The sequence below is a fragment of the Calidris pugnax genome, unplaced genomic scaffold (assembly GCF_001431845.1).
Source record: "Calidris pugnax isolate Ruff unplaced genomic scaffold, ASM143184v1 scaffold51, whole genome shotgun sequence".
In the NCBI taxonomy this organism is placed as follows: Eukaryota; Metazoa; Chordata; class Aves; order Charadriiformes; family Scolopacidae; genus Calidris; species Calidris pugnax.
Genome location: NW_015090797.1, coordinates 6,219,924 through 6,245,719, shown reverse-complemented (window position 1 = coordinate 6,245,719; position 25,796 = coordinate 6,219,924). Strand labels below are relative to the sequence as shown.

The 25,796-nt window shown below is 35.5% G+C and overlaps 1 protein-coding gene across 1 annotated transcript in view; it reads right to left on the bottom strand.

The window, feature by feature from the left end:
• The window catches only part of SNTG1 (syntrophin, gamma 1), a 228,932-nt gene extending 209,446 nt beyond the window's left edge, over positions 1-19,486 (bottom strand). The window contains exon 1 of the mRNA XM_014937004.1: positions 19,423-19,486. The gene's annotated coding sequence lies outside the window, so the exon portion shown is untranslated. The remainder of the gene's footprint in view (positions 1-19,422) is intronic.
• Positions 19,487-25,796: the final 6,310 nt, after the last annotated feature.

Genomic DNA, 25,796 nt, shown 5'->3' with positions numbered 1-25,796 from the left:
ATTACAAAATACTATGACTAAATTTGTGATTTTTGGAAATATGAATCCCAAATATGAAAATGAAACCACGAACTAAACAACAGTAACTATAGCTCCAGCAGAGCACTCTTCATCACTTTGCCTTGGATATGATTTCATTCAATGCACTTTACTCAGAAAAAATAATTGTGATTTTCATTTGTCTTTGCAAAATGTTTATAATTTTTGAAGAACACGATTACATAGGGGGAAAAAAAAACCCCAAACTACGTCAATTTTTTTAAAAAGTCCAACAAGACTTTATTTGCTGTGGGGGTCTTTCAGACGACGCTAGAAAATGGTGCACTAAAGAATCCTTGACATTCATCTATTCATCTATGACCAGACCCAGATTCTTTGTGCAGAGTTTATGCAACACAAAATGGAAAGCTTTGCATCAGTTTACAACTGACGGACTCAGAGGTCCCTTTCAGTGATAAAATCACTGAAAGTCATAACAACAAAATCCACTCATTACTTTTGGGATGATGGAGCTCTGTCTCCATTATTTTAGCACAGCATATTGAAGCTGTGATCTTTTAGGTGCGTTTATCATCTTGACAATGTACCTAAGAAGTAAGGAAGTTTTGCTTGTCCCATTTTAAGATGGTGGCCACTGGTTGCCACAAGGCCAGCACTAGAGAAGCTTGACCCAAATATTCTATAACATAGTATACAGCATTTATAAACACTGGGAAACCTGATGGCAAACATTGAGCTAATAACGCCAATCACATAAAGCAGGTGTGAGGCTAATGAAGCTGTATTGATTGCTACTTCTTTATGTTCTAAATACATATTTCACTAGGTTCCATTCTACTTGGTGGGAGGGTATTGAAGTTAGGTAGGATTGTCATTCTACTTGGTGGGAGGGTATTGAAGTTACTCAGGTAGGATTGTTTGGCCATCTGCAATGAAGGTCCGAACAAGCAGCAGGTAGTCAGCAGTTCAGTTGTCAATAAGCTATGGCAGAGAATTTAGCCTGAAGCCAGCCTTCTGTTCCAGCTTTAGATTTGGCCCACCGTCAGCATCTGCAAACCAAACTTGCATGGCTTGCACATTTCATCATTTAATAAGTAAGTATTAAATTTAGCTACTGAATACTTGATGGATTTGTGCACAGAAAATGAAAACTAAGGTTACCGAGGCAGAATAGCCAAACAGACAGTAGAAAAAACCATGTACTTCTTTGGACATTGCATAGTCCATTGTACTTTTCCCATCTACAGCTACAAATAATGAAAATAATTAAGATAGAAGGGAAATTCCTATCAAAACTACTCTACAGTCAATGTTTATACAGACTATGTATATGTGTGGAATGTAAGATATTTTTCAGCAAATGAGCAGAAGACTGAAAAATTCTTTCTTCTTTTTTTTTTCCCCAGGAAAGCTCTGGGGAACTCAAACCACCATAGATCACTGCTTTCTCAGCTATTTTATTAGGAGTAAGACATATTGTAAATACAGAGTTCTAGCTGTGGAATTTTAAAATCTCTGAAATCCCCTGGAGCTGCTGTTACTATTGACCACAGTGGGGCAGAAATAACTGCTGATCATTTTTGCAAATCCAGCCTAAATAAAGACCTGGAAAACCTAGGACAAACCTAGCCCAATTACCCTTAACATGCCATTCATCCTTTTCTTTATGCTTGTCTCAACACCACCACAATCAAAATGAAAATGTGCTAGTTTGTTTTTACTAACTAGGGCTTCCCACATATGAAAAAAACCCCATTATTTAAACATCAAATATAGAGATAAGGGAAAGGAACAGTTAAAATTACCCCATTTTGACATCCCTTCCTCTCCTTCCTTAATGTGTAAAAGAAAAAATATGTGTGCAGTAATGCACCAAGTTTAACATTATCCTTATAAACCGTAATTTAATTTCCTTGTTCTTTGTCATACTGAAAAGTGAGTATATTGTTGCATGAAGAATTTGAAACATAATATATTTAGTATTTCTTGTACAAATCGGTTAGCACAGATAGTTTTGCTGTACCATTAAGTGTAACAGCTTGTTACCACACTAACAGTTGATATTTTCACATATAAGACAGATTTTTATGATGCTACATAAGACTTAGACTTAGGATTTCTTAATAAACTCCCTTTGAGATATGTTTAAACTGGGTCTATAGAATGACTCAGCCCATGGGAAACGACTGCTGCTGCGTATCCCTGATATTGCTTCAGTCCAGAACTGATAGAGCAGCTGCCTTTGCCGATGGTTTACAGCTGCATTACAGCTCAAACCTCTATGTTTAAAAGCCCAGCACCTGAGCTTTCACACAAAGCTGAGACTCATAATGATTTAGGCATAGGAACCTTAAGAAAAGAAATATCCCAAAGCAGTTTGTGTACTGTTGTGATAAATGATTTTACATATGGCATTTTACGTAAATAAACAGATATGTGAATAGGCTATTAGGTACTAAAATTGTTTGATTAGTTGGTTATTTTTAAAAGGGTCTTTCTTCAGAAAGGAAAAATAAAAAAAAATCCTATGCATCTTTATATATTTTACCATTAACTAAGTGTTTCTGCTTATTTTAGATGCATTCCTTCTCCCCTTATTTTGATAACCCCTCTCTGGAAAGAGCACAGTGCTGCTTAACTTCTAACAGAAAGTTAAAACATTTAATACTTATTTTTCACATGAAAGAGAATATTTATTTGTATTAAGATGCCCCTAGGTATAAAGAATTTTTAAGCCTTTGGTTCAACCCTGTGTTTAACAACAGTGAGTTGGAAATATCTGAGACTAACTAACAACTTGTTTGATTTTTTCTTTAAATTGCATTCAGTTAAACAAGAACAAGCATGAAAATCAATCTTACTTTCTATGAGAAAGAAAAGTGAGCAATAAAACTAAGCAGGAAATACAGCTTCTACTTATCTATTTTGTTATTATATATTCATAAAACATATAAAATATATTTTCATACGCATGTTTTAAAGAAACGCTCATTTAAGAGTTTTACCCAAACATCCAGTTTTCTTTTCCTATTTCTTATCATGTCTTCATTTCACAGATAGTAGTACGACTTTAGTTTCTCTACTTTTGCCCTACTTTGCTAATTCATTAACTAAATTAAAGAATGAACATTATGCCCAGTTATAATTCTGATAATTGGGGCTTCTGACTGTCATCTTTTCTCTTTTCCTGACCTTACCAACAAATTGTGACCCGAAAATGAAATTACCACTTGCTTGTAAAACACACATATTTTGTATTTTCATTTTTTGTATTTCATTTTTCTTCTGGGACATTGAGATATTGTCTGGCTTTTAATTACAGATTGCACAATAAAAATCGTCCCCAAGGCTAAAGTACCATATTGGATTGAATCATCCATCTTGCATTTAATTTTCACTTCTGACAAAAGCTACAGCTTTTGTCAGGAAGAATTTTTATTTGGATGTTAGCTTTTTATGTATTGCAAGAGAAAGCTGTCTGATGCATTCCCTTATCCCAACAGCATAGTCAGAAGCATTCACAGCCATTATGAAATGACTCAAGAAATCAGCTATTTAGAATGTATGAAGATCACACCAGAGGTTTCAAGAGTCTTTTCACAGAATCTTCATGGTTGGAAGAGACCTTTGAGATCATCGAGTCCAACCACAAAAAAACCTCAAACAAACAAACAAAAAACCAACAACATTAAAAAACACAAACAGACACAACCCAGCAATCCCGGGCACTAGAGCATGCCCTGAAGTGCCATGGCTACACATTTCTTAAATACCTCCAGGGATGGTGACTCCACCACCTCCCTGGGCAGGCTGTTCCAGTGCCTGACCACCCTCTCAGTGAAGTAATTCTTCCTAATATCTAATCTAAACCTCCCCTGCCGCAACTTCAGACCTGGTCCTGTCATTATTCCCTTGGGAGAAGAGGCCAACACCCACCTCTCTACACCCTCCTTTCAGGGAGTTGTAGAGGGCAATGAGGCAATAATGTCTAGATCCTAACACAAAACCTGATGAAAATATTGTTCCTATTGATAAACATAACTTAAATGGACATAGGAAATTCTTCCTCCAGTAGAGGCTAAACAGGAGGAAACTGAATGCCAGTTATTTTACAGTACATGACAGAGACTCCAAGAGAAGATCAAAATCATAACAGATATAATAATGCATTTTTATTGGTACTCAATAGCAGCATAATAAGAGTGCTTATATGCTAATTCCAGAAATAAACACTGACTAGCCTACTAAAAAACCTGGAACTTCAGTTAATACTACAAGGAAAATATACTCAAAGACACATATAACCTTTACCATGTCTGTCAGATCAGTTCAGATGGTTAGAGTATCATGAGGGGAGACAATACGAAGAATATGAAACATTTTTTTCACAGTCATCTAACATATATGCATAGATGTTGATCATTAAAACTGTAAAATATTACGTAAAAGAATATATGGTACAAATGGCCTACTATTAAAAATAATGAAAACAGGGTAAGGAAAGAGAAGCATTCTTAATCTTTAAGAAAGTAAAACAAAAAGGTGAATGCATACAGATATGCACATGCATCTCTACACATAATTATTTTTTATTTTATGAATTTATGCATATGTGTGAGCTCTAGCATAGATATAGGGAAGAACAGTCATCTTCTCTCTGCAAGTGATCCATTTTTTTTCTTTTTAAATGAAGGACAGGATGCCAACTTGGAGCATTTATGCTAAAGTAATATTAATGGCCAACATATATTTTACAGTTAAGCAGCTTAACAAAACTAGAAGAATGCTGTTAAGGTTTCAGAACCATACCTCAAAAATGAAGAAGTGTAGAGCTGAGACTGCTTGCATTATCGCAATGCAGTCTTTCGCCAATGCTTTGTGATTCAGCTTTTAATTATATAGTTTTAATTATATTAATTTTGCAAGATTAGTTTCTGAGAAATAGAAGACTAAGTCTCAACATAGGAAATGTCAGTCTTCCACAGTACCACTGATGTTACTAGCCTTGCTTATAAACAAATAGAGAGTAAAATTCAGCAGAATATGTAACTAGCAACGAGTAGCCTACTGGTGAAATTAAATGTATGTTTTCTTCCGCTCACCTGCAAGGACTCAAGAATATTAAATGGGCAAACAGAAAGAAAAGTCAACTTATAGTGAATGAAATACGTATAAAAACTATATACAAAACTTCAACTACTGGTTCTCTCCTCTTTCCAAACAACTTCCCCCTGCAAAAAAATTCAAAGCCCTAAATGTGTTTAAGAAGTTCTAGAACATATTCTACTTCTCACACTTACATATGTATTAGACGGTTAAACAATTAAAACTATTTGTCTAGGAGGTAAAATAAAAAGCATTTAAATAGCGGGAATTCTCCATCAGCAAACCACAACTTTTCAGCTATGTTATAATAAAAGACAGGAAAACATGTTTTGGCAAGGACTCATGCTGAACAATAAATTCATACACTTCTAGCAGCAGACTATCTGATGATACATAATTAATTTTTGATTAATGACTTTAATTTAGACGTGATTATTTTTCCAAAGACTGCAACAAGCAGAAAGAGTTACACAAGATTTTTTTCAGTGTAAAATGCAATAATTCTACTTAAATTAGGCTTCAATATATTATCTTCTAATGTCTCCATTATCCAACCCTGACTAATTTTTAAGTGCACATGGAGTTTGGTTTCATTTTTATCTTTCTTGTGCTTGAATTTGTGTTCATGCTTCAAGTTAATTTCTGCCTTTATTCTTGCAATTTCCTTTGTTATGGTACTCCTGAATCTTGTTTAATCTTGCAGAATTTAAGAATCTGAAGTTCAAAGCAGATATTTATGTTGGGTCTTAGACACTATCTCAACTTTTCTGGATTGTGAAAGATTCAGACAGCCTACTGTACAAATTGTACCAATAACTGTATAGCTGAGTGCTATATAGTGTAATTTAAATGTCCACCTACATAGCAACGGATAATTAAAACACCTGCAGTAAAAACTTCCCTAATGCTCATTTTATATATCTGAAACCATTGGGTTTGTAGCAAGTCTTTTTTGCAGATTGCCTTCTACATTTTGGCTACGGTTCTACGATGAATATGTCCATTTCATTAGCAGCTACGCATCAATACCTGCATCCACTTTAAAATGGTTTTCCTAACAGTATATGCTGCCAGAGAGATTTATTTTGCCTTGCCTCATAGATAACACTCATTCACTCTCATCGCCATTTCTGTCTTCTCTCTATTATGTTCCATTTGTGGAGTTTTATTAAGCTTTTGAGAAGCAGAGGTTGCCGCTTTTCCTCTTGGAGTCACTAATTCTTCACAGCACTTTCTGTTTCCAGTAAAGCATTTAAAATCATTTTGCATTTTCTTTTTTATTCCTGGAAGCTGGAAAATCCAGGCCATCTTTCTGGGGTTTCTAGACAGCTAGTTCAAATAGCAACAGTCTCAAAGGGTAACCCGCACGGTGCTAGTAACTGTAAAGTTTATTTCAGTGAATTCCCTCTCAAGGTTTTCTGTACAGTATGCGTGTGGTGGGAACAAAATGCTGCAAATAATTAAAATTAGAACATATTCACTGTCCAGCATACATGAACACATTTCTGCCCAGAAACTTTGGTTGGTAATGTGGCAACCCTGGAAAATACAAGTATCATCAGTATCACTTCCAAACTTCCACTAATTTCTTCAGTATTAAAATTAATTTGTGTAGAAAGTGGTAACTACTGTACTGTTTTACGGACCTTCATTTTTTTTTTAAAGACAATGTGACAGGAAAAGAAGTAAGAATCAAAACAAGAGATTTAATGAGTTCAAAATGATTTTGTCACCATAGGGAGAATCACAATACATTTTCTCAGAAGACATACCTTCTTTTGCTAATTAAACCACTTAAATAGAAGAAATAGAACCAAATACAATGTATTCACCAACACGTCCACAACCCCCTGCTCCAACTACTACTATGTGGCAAAAAAGAATTAAGGATTGCATATTTGTAATTGCTTGGTTTTTAGAGTTAACACAAGTATGAAAGCACTCTGATGAGATCTGTAAAGCCCACTGAAGCACTGCACGGGTCACCATTTCCTAATGCAGCTCATTTTCCCTTCATGAATAGGATTTTATTTTCTTTAAATTCAAATGAATTTGGGGTGGACTGTAAAGTAACTGTCCAATTTCACACTAAGCACTTCTTCCATTGTCAAACTTGTCTTGGTGCAGACATATGCACCACAGTAAAGCGAGTCATCTAGGTAGCGTTTTCAGTCTTTTTTCCTACTGTTTTAGTAAGGAATATGTCAAGTTTAGCACATTAGCTACAGGAATCTTTAATTGACTTTTCAAAAGTAACCAGACTCTCACGGTTTTTCTTGATTACTTTATTTCAATTTTCAAATCAGAGTTTGTCTAATTAAAAAATGAAAAAAATGTTTTCAACCTTTCCCACTCTAAAATGTCATTGTTTTAGCAATCCTATTTGCCTACACCTCACATTTTCTCACGCTTCTCATGCTCTGCAGCTGTTGATAGCTCTCATTTTCCTCCTTCACTGGTTTTTAACAGTTCAGTAAGCATAAATTCTGCAGCTTGTTAATCCTGGGAATCATTTTCCTCCAACTCACTGTCTTGTTACAGTGCTATATCTTTACTTGGCTCCTGCCTTGCAATCTGAATTTCTTCCAAGGCTTCTGCTTTATGAAAATTTTTAGGTTTGTCTATTCTTTTCAGTTTGGTAGCTATTAGATAGTGGCAGCCATTGTCCTGCAAGCAATTTCAAGCTTACGCACAAGAGCTTCTTCTGATCGGTCCAATCAACTCAGGAACTTAGCATAAGCCCAAAAGCTGTGTGTTCTGGAGGAGGTTTTAGGTGAAAACTTAGTACATAAGAAGAGAGTTCTGCTAAAGACATAAGAGGCAAATCAAATGGAATGAACTAAGTCAGAAACGCAGACAAAGACAGCAGCATTAAGGAGATAAAGTGGAACAAAGCATGAGACTCAGAGGAACAGGGAAGGACCAAGATGTCAGTAGAATGATTTTCTGCTTAAATAGCTCAGAAAGGATTCTATAAACCTGCTTCAGAAAACTTCAACCCAAATGGTTTCAATTACTTCATTGATTCAAAGGAAACCATATTACCTAGTAATGTGATGTTTGGTTTGCAGTTTTCTCTATCATTGGGCACCACTCGCCGCAGAGTAGGTGGAATCAACTACTAGGTATTGACAGTAGTCTTTTCTAAGAGCAGAAATCATTGCTTAGCTCAAGATAACTGTCATTTACTTGGTTTGGCATCATCAACTGAAAAAAAACTTTTTTTTTCCCCACCTCTGTACACCAAAGGGTCACTTTCTGGTTTTGTCCTTCTCTACATCACACATGCCTACACAGTAAAATATCAACTAAAGTTATTTCATGGACATAGAAGAAATGCAAAGTTCAAGTACTCAGTCACCAAGTTTTTTCTAACCCCTTAAGAGTTAAAACATAAAAAACAACAAATCACCCATCAAAACCCAAACAACCCAAAACACGCTCCCCCCCAAAAAAAACCCCAAAAACCAAAAACCAACCAACAACCAAAACCAAACCAAACCATAAAAAACCCACTATATGCACAATATCAGGACTCCATGCCTGATAGGTAGTCACTCACTGGATTAGTCTTTTTTTCCATCTAAGCTCCACAATGATGAAGGTACCATGTACAGGTTTCCAGTGTATTATTTTATTTTTTTGGTCTTTCCTAAGACTAAATATGGAAGGCACGGAAATAAGCATAACCATCAGGGCCTTTCCCCACTGAGTCCTATAGTGCAGAAAAGTCATTCTTTGCTGTTCCCATACGTCTTCCAGACCAATATGACAAAGGCTCACGTTGACATAAAGACAAGATCCAACAACCCTGAGGACAGTTTTATAGTCCACTCTTGGGATCTTGCAGCTCAATTAAATGTGGAAAAAATTGTTGTGACTAAACTTGTAACAAAACTTATGAATTTGTCACAAAATTTATAGCTCTGGTTTTCTTAGTACAGACAAATCCATGAAAGATTTGTGGAACCTAAATTACAGGCACGATATTTATTCCTGTCCTTGCCACTACATCTGAAAAGTTTATTTATATATACCCATTTTTCATACATTTTTTTCTTACCTTGACTGGGGAGAAACACAGATTGGAAGCCCTAAGTTCAGGAGATCCATTACAGCAGGTCAGAAACAGAACAGACACAGAAGGCTTTATGTTTTCACTGTCCTCAAAGCACTTTTTTTTCAAGGTAGTAATTACCAACAACACTCTTCCTCCTTACACTTTAGTAACATAAGGCTTCCTGAAGCAAGAAGCTGAGGTCTCTAAAACCTCCCAACAGCATAAAAGAAATATTTTGTCTTTCTTCCTTATCAATAATAATAACAGTATGCTTATTTTATCTTTTATCCATACACTTTTATCTTTAATAATATCTTTCATTATCTTAATGTTCACATTTCAGCGTTTTGCTTTCAGCTTTCTCAGTATTCTACACCAAGAGCTACCAGCCTTCCAACTCCATCAGATATCTCTATTCGCTTCCAACATTTTTTCCCTTCACACTAAATGTAATGCTTTAATTTGTCCCATTTGCATTACAACTAATCTTCCTGAGTTTTGCTTCTCTGCTTGTGTTATGGCTCCCATTCTCCTTCTACCCCCTAACAATTAATTTTAATTAAATTAATCAGAATCCGGAACTGAAAACTATAGGAGTCTTGGTGTTGAAGGACATTTGAGAGGAAAATGGGAATTCTTGATTTACTCAATAGGCATTGGCTGATCTTTTAGGTTCTTTTTCAAATAAAACCGTTGCTTATAGTATTTCTCCCTAAAAACTTGTCTCTATCATAACCTTAGATAATCATAGCTAAACCAAAACTGCTACTAAATACACAATAAAGACCAATAGAAACTAGAAGATGAGTCCTGCAGTAACTGTAGGTGAAAATTTCTAAGACTGGAGAGGAGTCCAACCTGAAAGGCAAGATCCTTTGCCTCAGCTGGAAACAACAATAATTTGCTGTTAGAAGCGAACTGCATATTTAATTGGGCACTACTAATAAGTACTGTGTATAGCAAAACACTATCATACTTTAATGTTTAACAAGAGGAATGTTGTACTGCATGTGGAATAGTCAAATATTTTACATTTTTTGGTTAAAAGTTTCTAACAGTTATCTTAAAAGACATGCTTTTGAACTTAAATTCTCCATTTTCTGTACCAGATGCACTTCAGAAGGCACACTGGTGGCACTGCATGTTTCTTCATATGACTATTTTATGGTAATCCTTTCATGATTTTTCAACACCTGATTTTAAGATTTTTAACTATGTCTTCATAGTGTATATTCCTTTATATGAACTACAAAGGTTATCAAATGTCTTAACATACTGCTAAATATTACACTGTTATGCCATCTATAAAAAAAAAAAAAGGCTCGGATGAGAAAAAGTCAGATTAATGTTAATTTAAAAGCATAATTGACCATCAAAAGCTTGGCGCATGACTTACCAAACTAGGACTCTAATAAAGACTGAACGAAGCTCAAAGGCTGGGAGGGACAACTAAGAATGCCCCACGGTCTGAGATGGAAAACAATATGGTGTGCCGAAATGTCAGAAGTAAAAAAAGGGAAGATAGCTCTTGCAACGGGTGCGGTTGTAATAGCTATTCTTAAGAACTGGCAACAGAACTAAAAAAGATTTTTATGTCTACCTGAGGACATAACCGATACAATCTTTAAAATTAAAATTTCCAGAAAACATCCAAGCCAACAGTGTCAATGAACAGCACAAAAACTATATCTTAAGGAAAGTTGACAGTCTTAGGACTGGCTTTGCATGTAAAAGATACCAAGAGGCCTTCTTGTAAAGATGAGAAATAGAAGAAAAATCCTGTCCTGGAAAAAAAGACAGTACACATTGCTATATGGGAGAAAAAGACCCAACATTCCTCCATTTCTTTAAATTAATCCTTCAGCTCACAGACATAATTTCAGGCTTTCTGGATGCAATCTCAGCCAACAGACTTCCATTAATAGCCAAACCTCTTTTAGACACTGAAGAAACAGCACCATAGATATGACTGAGATTCAAAATTTAGAACGCTGTCTACAGCCATAATTAACTGCAAAAGTTGGATGATGTCCAGAGCTGCAGACCTTAGCTTAAAAGTCTGCCTGTAACAGAAGGATCTATATTAAATCCAAGTTAACCCAGAATACCATTGTAATGCAGAGCATTCTGCACTCATTTTAACACAGAGAATACTGCAGACAGAAAATGTAGCAGGGTTTTTTGGATGTCCCTGAGGTTTTTCGCTATCGGAAAGTTTCAGCTATAAACAGTTCCATTTTTTTAAAGAGTGAAACTGAGGAAAGAAAAATATTTCTCCCACGTTAAAAATACTTTATTATAAATTGAAATCTTGCATCATAACATCTAGGGACACAGGGAATTAAGCGGGAAATTGGCTTTTGCATCAGAAATACTTCAAGTATTTCTGTAGAAAATGGACCTAATTAGGTAGGGTAAAGACCTGCAATTTATTTTAGCAGACATTTATTGTACACAGTCTTGTAAGAATTGGACTTCTAGTCTTGGAAAAATTCATCTTTTTGGTGCATGGTAAACCCATTGCAGCTTTTTCACATTTCCAGGCTTTTTATGTACTTGAGAATGGCATCCTATGGTTATAGGGGTTGTCAGATTTGTCTCTTATAGAGACAGAGATATTTTTAAGGCTTCCTGATCCACTGCAGTGCCATATTAAAATATATTAATTTTAAAAAAAATTTTTAAAGGCTCTTCCTTCTTATATTCATCCTGCTTGGATGAAGAGATGTGATCTGGGCAGGTGGTAAGAAAAGATGGAACAAAATAGCAGTGAAGAACAGAAAAAAGTCTGTAACCAACTGAGGATGTGCCTCAACAGGCTTAAAATCAGTCAGTGTTGACTCTTCATATTCTTATGCTATCTAGCAATATCTGTAAAATCAGTGGGAAAAGTACACCTCTGTTCTTGACCAGAGTCAAGTCTCAGTTGAGAAAAAAGGCTTTCACATGTTCCACTTCTACTGCTACCTTCAGCCACTGGGGCTTGTGCTGTGAAATACTGAAATGTCTAAATGGAAATACTTAAACCAAACTGGGAACAGTAACATTTGATTTGATTTCTATTTTTTGAGCTTCTTCAGAGAAAAAAACACAAACCAAACCAAAAACAAAAAACCAACAAAAAACCCAAAACCACACTAGAAATAAAGCACATTTATGCACATTAAAAAAAAAAAACCAACAAACAAATAAAAAACAAAACAACACAAACACATAAAAAGCTCATAAATTACAATTGCAGTCAAATGTTCCAGAGTCAGTGGTGAACAGTAACATTGAGTCACCCATGACACCTTACTTCAAGTTCGTGGTATACATATATTAGCATGCGCTTAATTGTCTGTCTTCACAGACCATTTTTCTCCCCACAGAACCTCTGCTTCACTCACTGCACTGGTCAAACTGTGCCGTCAAGGCAAATTTCTCAGTCAGAGCTGGGCATTGCAAGGCAGCAATGGGTAGTGCCGTATTTAAGTCAGTTACACACTACTCTGGAATGCTGGACTCTTGTCTTGACACGACTACGCAGTCCCTGCACGATGATGGACAAGAAACATAAACCACAGGTGTCACCTGCAGCTTTGATATATTTCTATTGTTAGCATAATATTCTCATAATATGATTCAGCCCCTGGGATCCTGCAAGTGCTTTGTTTACTTAACTAGTAATGGAGGCCTGTTTTGAAAAAATAATGTAATACAGCATGCAAAACAGCCTGAAATAACGAGCTGACAGCTTTGATAATCATGTCCTTAATCATCTTCTGCATGACTTTTAAATGTATGAAAAGGGGGAAAATATATAACAGATATGTCACAAAAAGAACCTGTTACTATAATAAAGCATCCAGACACTACGAGATGAGTGCAAGAATACAGCTAATGACAATATTCCAGAATAATTAAAAATATATATGGCATACTGACACTACATGAAAAGGATATTTGAAATACTCTACCTTTTGACAGTAGCATCCACCTTGTGCATTTATAGAATCATAGAATGGTTTATGTTGGAAGGGAGCTTAAAGATCATCTTATTCCAATGCCCCTGCTATGGACAGGGACACCTCCCACTAGAGCAGGTTGCTCAAAGCCCCATCCAGCCTGGTCCTCCTAATCTTGGATAACCAGGTTATCTATCTTCAATGAAGCGCTTTGTTTTTTAATAGATCATCATGCAATTACAAATTTTATCCACCCAAACAAGGATTAGAAATTGCATTAAGGATGCACAGAGAATCCTACTGCTGCCATTTCTTAACTTTTCAGGCCCTGGCTTTCTTATATTAATATTTTAAACATATTTCTATTTCACATTATCTACATATGTAATTATTCATTCGAAGCATGGCATACATTATAGAACTTAGCAATATACATAATTCAGAGAAAGAAATCAGCTGTTCAAGAGAATCCTCCTGAACAAAAGAAACTCATCAGAAGGAAGATAACAGAATGATGCTGGTAATCAGAACTGAAATGTTTGAGGTCATGCATCACTATCTAAAAGTCAGGAAAGAATAGCATCAAAATGTAAGCTAAGTGCATAAGTATTTACAAAAATTGGGAAAAATACATCAGTATAGACAATTGTGGGTGTATCAGAGATATAAAGATTTGTTGTTCTTGTGGATTTTCTGCTCCTTTGGAGACCAATTCTGTACACAAGATGCATCCAAAATCTAGCACTGTCAATTAATTACTTCATATACAGGGTTTTTTTGGTTTTGTGCATATGCAAGATTATCAATTTCTTTTACTGCCCATCAGTGTACCCCTGATACTTTTTGCAATTAGAATTATTAAAAGGACAGTATGTCAGCCAACTAAGCAACTCATGTGGAGCTCAGACTTTTACTGTGCATCAATATGCATAGTTTTCTGTAACTTCAGGAGTGCTTGATTATGATTCTCAACATATTCAATCAGAAGGGGTTCTGAAGAGATTTTCATTTCAATTATGCATGTCTCATTATCATACTTTTAGTGAAGCGGAAAGTACATTACAAGGTGAGAGCCAAAAATGATGAGATGAAAAGCACAAAGCATAAGTATCTTAGAAGGATTTCTAAATCTGTCTGAAATAATATTAATTCATAATAATATTAATCATCCTTTCTATAACACTGCATTTTTACATGGCACTTTACAATCAGCTCTTCAGAGCATCTTTCACAGGATCAGGTATGGCGTAAAGCTTCAGTAAAGGAAGCACACAGTCATCACTGGGGAACGAACAAATTAGAAAGTATTCTGTGATGCAGGGGGATTTAAGAAGAGATGTTTTTCTGAGGTTGAAAATTGGTGCTCAGAAAACAGGAAAGCCCTTAGCTGAGAGAACATGGGGTACTGTTATGAAAGGTAGAATTGATGGAGACAAAACCTTAGGCTAACAGAGGAGCTAAAACAAGAGTGAAGCAACATATAATTAGAAGATATTTGGAGCGTGACGTTGAGGTCAGCAGATGAGAAGGTACAGCATGGTTTGGAAGGGAAAGAGAAGAAACTTGACTCCGAAGGTAAAAGAGAACACAAAAGGATTTAAAGAGAGAAATGATGTGGTTAGAAGAACATGACTTTCAATAGTGGTATTTTTGTTAGACTGGCGAGCTGAAACTCTCAGAGTGGATAGCTGAGCAAAGTAGAAAGAGAGGATGCAAAGATGTGAAGGGACTAACTAAAAAATCAGTTGGAAGAAAAAATTAAAAACTAGAACCAGGAAAGAAGTGGAGACTTGATAAGTTCAGGAGAGGAAGAAACTGGATAAGGAATGAGAATAATGTACTGTGACAAGATGCCCGAGACAGCAGAAAAGACATATGGAAATAACCAATAAATCTGTTTACCAGTAAGAGAGTTTTTTACAGAGTAAAATACAGGGAGGCCAGATTGTAGATATCCTAGAACAGGGCTGATGGAAGAACAGGGTAGGCACCCCTTGTTTACACCAAAAAAAAAAAAAAAAAAAAAAAGTAAAGGCAAAGAGGGAGGATGAACTTAGTATGTGTGAAAAAAAAAAAAAAAAAGATTTTTTTTATTAGGTGAAGATCATGGATAATAAAGGAAAAAAGGCCTAAAAAGACTCCAAAAGAATATATGAAATATAAACTCTTACTTTATAAATTTCTTAATAGAAATAAAAAGGATAAAAATTGCAAAGTAAGGAAGGAGAGAGTATAAAAGGAAGTAAGAAAGAGGAATGGTATAGACTGAGAGACTGTGAAAGAATGGGTTGACAGAAAACAGATTAAATTAAAAGCTAAGGAGGAAAGCATCTTTCTGGTATCAAATGTAAACTAGAAATTTTTAAAAGATTATTTGCATGAAGAAACCACATTTATATGAAGAAATCACATTGACAGATGGGGTTTCCAGCAACCTGATCTAATGGAACACGGCCTTGGCAGAGGCTTGTTCCTTCCATCCTAAACCATTCTATAATTATACACCTAAGATCCAAGACACTGCTAACAAACCTGATCTATCATCAGAAAATGGGTGTGCTGTTGAATAAGAACCAAACACTAATTTAATGTGAGAGTGAAGATATGACAGTAGAATATGCATTAAAAGAGCAGTAAAAGAAAGTGCTGCACAGACCTTTGAGAAAAATAATTAAGAACCAGAATGCTGTATAATATATATTTAACAAACGTGAACTGCATAAGCTAAGCACAAGTGGCAAATATCTACCTGATGTTACAGGCATACTAGAGTATCTTCAACAGACCTAACTATTTGTCTGTAGCTTTCTGAATTCTCCTGAATAAGTGACTGACCTTAGTGTCGAAACATAGCGGATACTTTTAAAATTGGTAATATTAATTAATCTTTTTAAGTCTGTAGACTGCCAGTCATTTCAGACAAATTCAGATGTCAGAGTTGGATAGGAGTCATGGTGAACCAGAACAAGCACTTACCTTCCTCACTAAAATTAATATAGTATTATGATAACACAGCTGTAGAACAAATAAGCTACCTCCACCAATAGAAAAGGGGCAAGAAGACTGCAGGAAAAATGAAAGGTGTTTGTTGAGCTTGTTTGTATGACAGAAAACAGTGTTCCTCCCAATGCCACAGCAAAAGCAACAATGCAAAGGCTTGTGTAGTTAACTATTTGCTACATTTTCCTATCAAGACAAAACCTTCAATTTACTTTACCTGGTGTACTCATAGTAAAGGCAGTGCTGGAAAAACACTAATAGAACACAATACAACACAAAACCACACAATGCAATAAACCTTTAGAATTATCAGTGGGTGAGAGCAGGCTTTTAGAAATTGGTGCACACAGGAAAAAAAAAACACTTGTACCTATTTAAAAGGAACTACACCAGTCCTCAAATCCAGAATTTTGCTCAAGAATTGCAGAAAAAATAAGCAATGACTTTTCAAAACTCAGTGAAATCTGTACTTATTTAAGTGGGAATTGCATTGGTTTCCAGTGGCAAGCAAGTCTGACGCGGAATTGTTGAAATACAACTTTGACCTAGTAAGGAACATAATATAGTTAATAGCTTTTGAATCTTTTTTACAGGAAAATATTTTTTATTCCAAGTGCTCCAATGTGTACACTGACACTTTTTCTTGGTACGAAAAAAAAGAAGACTAAATAAGTTGTCCACAGCAGCCAAGAGAGATTTCTTTTTAAAGAAGTTAAACATAAGTGTACTTCCTTAGTTACCATTGACAGTTTAGCAAGAACAAATATAGAATCCAATTTGCTTCTACATTCATCTATCTTTTTTAAAACAGTTCTGTTCAGTTCCAACAGTGTAATGGTAGATATACTTACTATATAAAATTATTTAGAACAGTAGAATTGAAAAAGTAGGGCAAAATGCTCTTTATGTTTCCAGAAAGCAGTTACAAGACAATAAAAAACAAAGTGAACTTTCTCTTGTTCCTTTATCATAACAACATATATTAATAAATCACTTGAGTTTTATACCATTTATATCCTTTTAGTAGAAACCCAGAATCCATCTGTCTGGCCGAGCTTCTGGGCTAATAAGCTCCCCTGCACGTCTCTTGTGTTATTAATCTTTACACCAAATCCAATTTTACTTATCATAAGCACCCTGCTTCCTTCTCTGGACCTTTGAGATAACTAAACATTTGCTCTTTGTGTACAAACAGCAAACGAGCAGAGAGAAGGACTGGTGTACATCTCCTATCTGTCACACACAAAAAAGGATTTCCGAATTTCATCTTCAAAGCTTTTTTTTCTCCTGTGCCATTTATGTGTATATCTATCTACAGCTTGCTCTGGCTCCTCTCTCAATTCTGAAGGAACACATGCCTATTTCACAAGAAGGATAAAAAAGTAGTGGCATGCAGCACAAATCAAGGCAGAACATAAAGGAATGTATAGTACACACTGCTCATGCCCTTCCAGCCAGAAACCTGTCCATGACATAAACTCCATGATCTTAATCATATAAAGACAGGAAAAGCATGATCATTTCAAAGACCTCAGGGGAAACCTAATCCTAACTCACAACCTGGTTTCATTCAGAGTAGCCTTAGATGCAATTTGCATTACCATTAAGCAAATAATTAGCAAACTCTTTGACCTGTAAAATTTTTTCAAAGACAAGAGCTTCAGATAAAAGTCCAGAATTACTCATGCTAAAGAGGAGATCTAGGAGAGAGCAGAGAGAGATAGAGAGATTCATATATCCAAAAGCTGGACAACACTCAGGTTCTTGGGACTCAAAGACGCTGGAAATAACAGAAGAAAATCCTAAAGTCTCATAGCTAGTATAAATATAAATTTATGTTCCTCTCATTGTACTCCTCTTCTGGCCCAGAAGCTTAAAACTTGCCTTATAAGAGTTTTACATATGCATATGAACCTGCCACTTTTTCTGCATTTAGCATTCATGTAAAAAAAGGGCAAGGAGAAGAAAAATAGGCATTTGGTTTTCATATTCTTTCCATGAAAAATTTCTAGCTTTAATGTCCTTATTCTGTTTCTTAATGACTTAATGCTGTGAGTTACAGCACACACAAATTGGGAAGCAAGAAGCTCCCAGGAAAGCCAAGGGATGTTTCAGTTTTCATTCAATTTCAGAGATGCCTTGATGGTCTTGATGACCAAGGCGTGCAGCCAACGAAACACAGCACTGTGGAATCACAGAAGGTATCTCTCAGTGTAACAGAGGAAATATACAATAGGAAAAAGAGATTTAGAAAATGAATATGACTACTAGAAGTATATAAATTAAGATCATATTCATTAATCTGCAGGTGTCTTCATTAATACAACTACTATTAATAAAAGTATTATACAAATATCTTACAGAAGCTTAATAGGTAGTCCACTGAAAAAAAAATCTGCTAATGAAATACATTATAAAATTAATTGTTCCTTCATTTCTTTTAAATGAACACCTGTGTTAAGGTGTCACAAATTACAATGAAACATGGCTGATAAATCTGAACATCATCCTCAGAAAATTTCTGAGGCTAATTAGCATTGTCAGTGAGCAATTAACTACAGGTAGTTAAAAATATACCAAGTTTTATTCTTTAATAAAATTTTAAACTAATGTTGAGTAAATATATTACTGCTTTGATGTTTCTGAAACAGCAAAGCTTCTCAGCAAACTGATTTTGCATAAATGCAAGCCTCTCTTCATATCCATTGCATATTTTAAAAAATAAGCTAAATAATTACATGCTTAAATGTTACCATTGAGAGAAGGTGAGGTAAGGTGAGATTTATAATGACATTTAGCCTTTTTGGAGTATATGGAACTTAATATCCTAATATCTACAGTAAATCCAATAAAAGTTTTTAACCAGAGCTTTGATTCAAACAACACACAGAGATTGCAGAACCAGTCAAATTGCTATTTATTGAGTTGGTGGCAGTTGGACACAAAAAGGGCCAAAAACCTTCCCACCAGCACTACTGTATGCATCAAGCAGAAGCATTAAATACTGAAGGTCCTTCTACAGAACTTCTATATGGGTCTATCCCCACTCACAGACTATGTAGCGCACAGAAGAAAGTGAGATGTTTGCAAACATCTATGTGAAATTTGTGAACTTGTTAGTTATGAAAAAAAGGCATTTTCAATATCTGAGGGTATGAATATTTAATTTGTTATTTTCTTAAAAAATATAAAGTGACAGAGCATACCACACATTCAAAAATTAGCATTTCTTTATGGTAAACACTCTAATACTTATTATTCTGTGGGTATTCCCTTAAAGCAGGAATACAAAACCAGTCCAAATCTTACCTAAAAATGTCAGGTCCCATGAGAAAATGGCTCAAAGCTTTTTGTGGTCTGGATGTATTACCTGAAATGTCAATACAGAGACAATTATTGCAAACTCTCACCAGTTTACCTGATTTCCTCTGGAACAAGAGCTAATAGTTGTTCTACACGTTATGTATATTGTCAATGTCCATACATGAGTAGTGTCTTGCAAGATGCTCTTCTCACTTCCCCAGACCTTTTCCCAGGCCCTTGGCTATTCTTCTTTTTCTTATCAGATCCTGAACTTAATTCAGTCTCCTAGGTTTTAACCCAAGGATTACCAATTGATCTAAGTAACTTGGTCTCTGTCAGGTCTTCCAGTAGGTAACTGCTGGTGCTAAATGCATGGAAACAGAGCCTTCAACACACGTACTACTTATTTTTGAACACAGTGCACACAGCCTGCGTTAAGCAAAATGGGTTTCTCTTACAAAGAAATCAACAAGCAGAACATTTACCAATGCAATGACATTCCTCAACCCAACCACCTCACAGATGGGAACCACTGCGCAGGGAACTCAGAGCCTTGTTGGTTGTGGCAGGCACTATACAGAAAGGTTAGATGTACAAATAAAGGAAGACACCATAGCAACACCAATAATTTTTAAGATTTAAGCAGAAAAGAAAGCATGCATTGACTTCCTACTGAGATTCATGTGGCCATCGAAATGAATTTAAACTAGATACAAGAGCTGTAAAGCCCAATTTAAGTTTATGAAGCAATTTTTCAAACAACTATATGCCAGCTGCAATGTACAAGATTTGGGTGCTGTGTCCTTTATTGTAGCAACTATGTGATAATTTGTCTGTCAACTCTCTTGCTAGTTGAAATGTGTCTATTAATCTGTGTTTGGACCAATTCCAATTTTTTAATCTTCTGAGCAGCATTCACAAAGACTCCATATCTCATAAAAAGAACCTCCCACAACACATATTTTCTTCTGTCTTCCCATATGTTGCATTTTCCTTCAAGATAACCCCAATCTAGTGCCCAAGGTTAACATGCTCCTGTCATGGACTGGTTGCACAATTAATGCATTCTTCTGGAGCTACAGAGACAAAATCTACCTGATTTCTTCTGGTGATCAGGAATTCCCTGGTTCAGTAAGGTAAATGAAAGAGAAAAAAGTATTTTGCAGTATTTCAAAGGCTTGTTTTTTGCACTATATTCAAATGATTTCACAAAGCCCACATCAATGCCTTTGTAGCAATTAAAGTACCAATAACAAAACCTGGTTGATACACATATATAGTCCACATAGAGTAAATATAGATTAACAATGATGAGAACTCTGTGCACGACTAACTTGTTGAGTGTAGAAAACTGTTTTCTGTGCTACTTCAGATTTCATTTGTAAAATGAGATGACCATAACTGACTCATTAAGTGCATAGCACGAATGTTCAACCAGGTTATTCTAGTTGTCACTTCTTTTCCTTTGGGCTTTTAGAATGGAACACTTGATTTTAAAGAATAGTTTGTTGGTAGGAGAGCAGACTATTCCACTAACACCACTTATCACCATGAACGCAGTACTGCTCATCTTCATAATTAGCTTGGCTCCCATAAGACAAATTTGCTTTACATTACCTGTGTGACTTGATGGAATTGGTATCTCCTATGATATAGAAATTGATGATTAATGTTATCTTAACTTAGGCACTCAGAGTCGCAGTTGTATTAGGTATGGAAAAGGAATAGCAAATATATTTTGAAGACTGACTCAACAGAAGGGCACTAAAACTATGTTTTTTTACAAATTCTGATTGTAAAGGTTATACCAGTAAAAGCTAGTGGGCATGCAGCTTTTCAGGATAACAGGAACGTTGCCTTCTGCTCCCTTTACAGTTGGTGGAGAGAAAAGAACTTCTGTAGCATAGCTGAGCCCATCCAGACCTTCGCTGCCCCAGAGGATGGTCCCTCTCCATCCATGGCAGTGAAGACTAGAACAGTTGGCTGCACATCAGACACACCACAGTCAAACATCTAGCATTAGAGAGGATTAATCCAGGCCTCAGTGTTTTGCTATTCTCTTTTATTCACTCTGCATTAGAATTCTTGTTTTAATTGTATCATGGCTAATGAGTTTAGCACAGTGCATGGATCTGCCTGAGAAAAGGTTCTGTAATTTCCTACAGTGCTTGAAGGTGAAAAGAAAAAAGAATTGTTTCTTGTCTGAATAAGCACATCCTAGTAAGAAAGAGACGGGTAAAACCTCTCCTTACGACAGCACTACACTGAAATGCCTTTAAATGTCACAGTCAGCAAATATGTCAGAAAAGTCTACACCCTGTCTTTAAGGACGAGTACAACCATTGTCACCCCAGTGCACAGGGCTATTTCTCTTTGTGGCATAGACTCAAAGTAATTATCTTGACCATGGCTGTAAAACACAGATAACTAGACCATTAAAGCTGAAAGGAAAAAACATGTAGTTTGGAACAAATTAATAACTCAGATGAAAATAAACCATATGCATTACTTGATAGGTAGTACAGTATGGATGGTTCCCAGAAGGCATAAATAAAACTGAATATAATCAACAGTGGTTTTGTTTTTTGGATTTACAGCAAGGAGAGTAAATTTTCATCATAATCCTACATCAGAGGCAGAAGGACACTAGAAGACTTACTGCAGATTAACAAGACGACTGCAAGATAAATGAAGTACACTCAGCATTTTCAGATTAGAATAACTACAGTCAATGGAAATGTTAAAAAATACGCCCAGATAAGACTTAAGGAAGATGTTTTTCTTCCCAAAGAAGTTAAGCAAACTCTGCTAAATTATGAACTTTTGAGATTCTTTTCAAGGAACAGCTATTACCTACATCACTGAATTACTGCCTTGTATTATACATGCTTTCTATCATCCACATCAAATAATGAAAATAACTAGTGAATTATTTCTAAAATAAAATAAAATAATGTCTTTACTCATCTAAAAATATGTAAATATATAAAATAATATATCATATTCTGCTCATCACTCATAGCTACATGGAAAGGTTCTCCAGTGACAATCTGAAGGAGAAAAATGCAGACTTTTTAAAAAGGTTAAAGTTTATTTCTCAAATAAGGAATTAAACTCTTCTACCACAAACCTTCTATTCAGGCAGAAGGACAAAATACCCAACTGCCATCTCAGCTGTTTTACTCCTCACCAGCAGGTTCCCTTCTGAAGATTTCTGTCATCTCTGTGACAGTGCCATCTCTCCTGCTTAACAAACAAGTCACGCTTCCTCCTTGGAAGATGAAGTGGTATTTTTACATTTCAGTGATCAAAACACACAAATGTACAATTAGTCTTTAATCAGAAGACAGTCTGCAGAATGACAGCAATAAAACTGATGCAGTAAATTTATGGTGGAATTTATTGAGTGTGATTCAACCACCTAAAAGGTAGACATCCAGCCTTAGCTTCCCCTTTAGTTGAGAGAAAAGCATCAACATCTCCAAGGGTGATTCATTCTACCAAGCTTAGATAACGTCTTTATAAGAAAATTAATCCTAACATCTTTCAGGTATGACTGAGATCAATGTCATTTAAGATGCATTAGAAAGTGAACAGTGTTCTGCTATTGTACAGCATACAACTGAACCGAAAATTCTTCATAAGTGGGTGTAGCGTATGCAGCTATTTATAAGTGCCATGAGCATACACATAAGAAAATATTTACAAAAGGGAAATATATTGGGAGTAGAAGGACAGAAATCCACCCTTTTGTTTCAGTTTGGATTTTGGGCTACTATTATGATTTTAATTAGTAAAATACTCTGGAAAAAGATACTAAGCCTTACCCTAATGACATAATATAGTCTTGGCAGTCATTTCTCATAACCCTTAAGTACTTGAAGATCCTGCTCTTCTAAGGGTTATTTTTTTGTTTTGTTGTGGGTTTGTTTTTTTTTTTTGTTTTAAGGGTTTTGGGGTTGTTTTGTTTTGTTTTTTAATGACAGTAAAATCCTAGAAGGGTTTCCACAATGCTTCGGGAATATTTCACATTCAGCAATGGCAGTTATGACGTGACATTTCCTGTCTTGACAACATAAATTTTGGCTTTATCATTTTCAAGTGATCCCGAGGGTCCTACAAAGCTGACATGTTCAGGACCCTAAGGAAAGCTAGATCTTGTATATGATCTAAATAGCCATAACTAAAAATTACATCTTTTAATTCAACCTTATCAGCCACAGGTATATTCAATGCCTTAGGGGAAAGTGTTGCCACAGCATGAACCTAAAAGACATAAAAGATCAAGGTACTGAAAAGATAAAAGGAGAAAAGTCTGTGGACAGAAGTTGTGAATGATTTCCTGCTGGTATAACCCGCAACACTTGTGCACAGTCTGGGGCTGATCAGAAATATGAGAACATGACACTCTTCTCTGTTCAGTTCTTATTGAGCAAATGAATGACAATATAATTTCATGCTCCTCAATAATTCAAGACAAATGCTCAGAGTATTTATTTTTCTCTAGTTTGTTTTCTATATCCCATGCTGTTTGCTTTATAGAGAAGAATGAAAAGCAAACACAGAACAAAAAGAATAAAGTATCAAGGCAAATGAGGACAGCATACAAACAGAGGAGCAAAGCAAAATAAAATTAAAAAATGAAACAATAGCTTATTGCAAAAAGAGACATTACATTTGGAGAACATTCCTGCACAGAACGGGAGTATAATTTAGGTTCTCTCAACCTCCCAGTAACAATGTGGGAGTTTTTTTTAAGAAAAGAATTTAGAAGAATTTTAATCATATACACTACATTTTACTGTCTGCTGACCTAGGCTATAGTTTATACCACTTTTGATATTTTTCAGCATTTATCCTACAGTTTGAGTTGTGATTCATCAAATACCAAAATATTTTCCAGATTATTGAACTAATTTATTTAAAAGCTGTGCAGAGGTTCTAATTCCACTTGTCGATTCTTAATTGCTTTTAAAGAAAAGTTAAAGAAAAAACTGGGATGTATCATCTAGATTATGTCCGTATCTAACACATAACATGTAATTTCTAAACCTAATCACCTAATCTAAGGTAATTCTTAGTGCAAAATATACAGATATGAAGATGTGATATAAACAAGTAGATAAAAGGACGAAAAAAAGTTTAGAACCACAGGAGAGCTTCCAGTAGTGCACACTGATTTAACATTTGGTTACATGTTGCTTTTCCTTACTAATTTATTTTGGCTTTGAATTAAACACATTATTTTCATCTCCATCTGTCACAAGCCAATCCTTGTCCCAGTTTTAGTTTGTATCATTCTCTCTTTCCTTCACAGCACAATTTTTCTTCAACTAAGAACAAGTGGACTCTTACAAGACCAGTATTTCAAGTAGTGATTTTGAAGATGACATAACCAATAGGAGTTCAGTGAGGAATGCGTCCCATTCTCATTCCTGTAAGTGCCCATAAGAATTTTAAAGGAGAAAATTATTTTGTAGGAAACCTTAGTGTACACACTGTTATAAACTGGCCTTTTACAAGGACAGGAAGGCTGAAAACATGACAACTGACATCACTGGTAAAGGGAATAAGGTTAACTAGGGCAAGAAAAAAAGGGATATGCATCAAAGGAAAAAAATACCTCTTATTTTTTCAGTTTTCAGGCATTTGCTGTCTTTAATTTACTGATAAGATTATGCTGAGTTACTTATATAATAAAACCTGTGGAGTCAGTAGGTTCTTAAAATTCTTTGAACTTAAGCAGTTTCTTTCTGTAGTATTTGACAAGCAACCGTTGCATTTTTGAGGTCACTATTTGACCATTCTCATTATCTAGACTGGAAATATATATGATTTTCCTTATGTCCTAAGGCTTAGGCTCACAATTCCTACAGGATATTATTTCATTATAAAACTAAGATAGTTTATCATAGGCGATAGAAAACCACTTTACAGTAAGTTCCACATTCTAAGCTTCCATACTGCATACTAAACATTATGACATAGGTTTTTTTCCCTTCTGAAAGACACATGACTTCAAGCCAAATGAATCTCAAAACCTAAGACTGAGATGAGACAATGTGGCATGTGTATTTCCACTCAACTTCAAAAATGTAGCTGTCCAGTGAAAATTGTAAAATCGAGTGACAACTCTCCAGAAGATGAATTAGAGTTATGCTTCATAGGATGTCCAGAGGGATTACAAATTCAAAACAGCAGAAAGCTTAGCAGAAGAAACTCTGACTGCAGTACAAACAGCAAGTTGCATACACTGATCACACTTGATGAGTGAAAAATAGGAGCACTGTCAAGTACATGACCACAGTCAAAGTGCTCAAGTCACAGCGCTTCCCGCAAACCCAAGCAAAACATAGTGCTGACACAAGTTAAACATGGGA